Below are 2,727 nucleotides of genomic sequence, written 5' to 3'. Positions count from 1 at the left end.
AAGTATCTTAGCACCAGAAAGTAAAGAAGTGCCAAATACATTAGCTTCAAGCATACAATACAGTGATTCAGCAAGTCTATGTTACACCGTGCTCACCACAAGTGTAGCTACCATCTGTCATCATACAACACTATTACAATGTCATTGACTATATTCCCTATGCTGTGCCTTTTATTCCTGTCATTTATTCATTTCATAACTAGTGGCTGGTCTCTCCCATTTATCTTCACCCATTTTGCCTATCCCTTAAGCTCCCTTTCCTCTGGCAACAATCAGTCTGTGTATCAGCTAGATTTAAATTAAAAAAATAATTTTTTGAAAATGCTAGTTGCTATAAAGGGAAGGTGACCTGTGTGCTCTGCAAGCTCTGTCTGCTGTTTTTTGGATCCACTTTCATCAGTCCTTACCATTCTTGTCAGACCCAGCCACCAAAATGGTGAAACAGATTAAGAGCAAGTATGCTTTTCAGGAAGCTTTGAACAGTGCAGGACTACCTAAACTTGTAGTAATTGACTTATTAGCCATGTTATGTGGACCTGCCTTGCAAAAGGATCAAGCTTTTCTTTCATTGTCTCTCTGATAAGTATTCCAACATCTCATTCCTTGAAGTAGATGTGGATGGCCATCAGGATGTTGCCTCAGAGCGTGAAGTCAAATGCATGCCAACCTTCTAGTTTTTTAAAAAGGGATAAAAGGTGGGTGAATTTTCTGGAGATAATAAAGAAAAACTTGAAGCTACCATTAATGAATTAATCTAATTATGTTTTCTGAAAACATAACCAGCCATTGGCTATTGGAAACTTGTAATTTTTTATTTACAAAATGGAATGATCAAGTATTAAGACTATATACACAACTTCCATCCGATTATAAGTGACAATAAAATATTAATTCTGCCCTTTAAAAAAAAGAAGTGCTAAAAATGAAACAAAACAAAATCCCACTGTGATGAAGTGTCAAAATTACACAGGAGCCAACTGAAAGATTTCTCAATGGCCAAAGCTGAAATAATTTAAACAATAAAAGAAATAAAATAATACTAAAATATATTCCAAAGTATAAATTAAATATTCATGAGTCCATGGTGATATAAAATAATTGAATAAGTTGATAAATGGAGAAGAGATAGCTTCTCATGCAGACACCTTAAAGGAAGGAAAGCATAATACTTAACTCCTTAAGTGAGGGCTGCACATATTGACTTCTTAACAAAGAGGATAGTATGGAAAATGGGGGGAGAAAAATCATTTTACAGTGTAGAAACTGAACAAACACTACTTTAGCCAGGTGATCAAGGTCAACATCAACTATCATAAATCATGTAGATCATGTGTTGCCTTGATATGATGTGATGAAAATGCCATTTTACTTCTGTGGTTTTGCTCCCCAAAATCATAATTCCAGTCTAATCATGAGGAAAACATCAGACAAATCCCAACAGAAGGGCATTCTACAAAATACAAGATGAGTCTTTCTCAAAACTGTCAAAGTCGCCAAAAACAAAGAAAGTCCGAGAAATTGTCTCAGTCAAGAAAACCCTACAGAGACATATATCTAAATAACTAAATATAGCTTGGCATTTTGGAACACAAAAAGGACATTCGGTAAAAAATAAAGAAATCTGAGTGAACTACACATTTTAGTTCATAATATATGTATATTGGTTCATTATTATAACTAAGTTTCCACATTAATGTAAGATGTTAATAATAAGGGAAAACTGTGTGAGGGTGGAGGTATATGGGAACTGGCTGTACTATCTGCTTAATTTTTCTGTAAATCTAAAACTGTTCTAAAAAAAAAAGTCTAGGGGTGCTTGGGTGGCTTGGTTGGTTGAGCATCTGACTCTTGATTTTGGCTGAGGACATGATCTCACAGTTCATGAGATCAAGCTCTGTATCAAGCTCAGTGCTGACAGCACAGAGCCTGCTTGGGATTCTCTCTCTCCCTCTCTCTCTGCCTCTACTCTGCTCGCTCTCTTTCTCTCTCTCTCAAAATAAATAAATAAACATTTAAAAAAATAAAGTCTATTAATTTTTCTAAAACTTCTCTAGAGGAGAAGGCGAACCAGAAGATGGCGGCTTAGGAGGACGCTGGGCTCACCGCGCATCCTGCTGATCACTTAGATTACACCTACACCTGCCTAACTAACCCAGAAAACCACCAGAAACTAGCAGAACAGAGTCTCCAGAGCCAAGCGCAGACAAGAGGCCCATGGAAGAGGGTAGGAAGGTCAGAGAGGCGGTGCGTGCTGCACGGACTGGCAGGAGGGAGCAGGGGCAGAGGGGTGGCCTGCCGGCCAAGCAGAGACCCCGAGTCAGGCTCGCAAAAGCAGAGGGGCCTGACGGAGTGTGTTCTGACAGCAAGCGGGACTTGCCTAACATCTGGGAGGTCATAAGTTAACAGCTCTGCTCCGAAAGCAGGAAGCCTGGAGGACAAAGGGAGGGAGAGTTGCTGAGCCCCCGGAGGGCAGAGCTCAGTTTGGCGGGGAACAAAGGTGCTCTTGCCAGTGCCATCTCCCTCGCCCATCCCCCAGCCAAAATCCCAAAGGGAACCAGTCCCTGCCAGGGAACTTGCTTGCTCCACCCAAACACCCAACACTGTGCTTCTGCAGATCCATCCCTCCGGCGGTGGGTCTGACTCCCTCCCAGTGCCGCAGGGCCCCTCCCGAAGCAGATCTCCGAAGGAAAAGCGAGCTGAGCCTGCTCCTCCTGCCCCTGTGCACCC

The 2,727-nt window shown here is 41.4% G+C and overlaps 1 pseudogene; it reads left to right on the top strand.

The window, feature by feature from the left end:
* Window positions 1-433: 433 nt before the first annotated feature.
* LOC109258706 (thioredoxin-like) lies at window positions 434-758 on the top strand (annotated as a pseudogene).
* The last annotated feature ends 1,969 nt before the right edge of the window (window positions 759-2,727 follow it).

The sequence above is a fragment of the Panthera pardus genome, unplaced genomic scaffold (genome assembly GCF_024362965.1).
Source record: "Panthera pardus isolate Hobbes unplaced genomic scaffold, ASM2436296v1 HiC_scaffold_27, whole genome shotgun sequence".
Taxonomy (NCBI): domain Eukaryota; kingdom Metazoa; phylum Chordata; class Mammalia; order Carnivora; family Felidae; genus Panthera; species Panthera pardus.
Note: the sequence above shows the minus strand (reverse complement) of the source record. Positions and strands in the feature narration are given on the sequence as shown.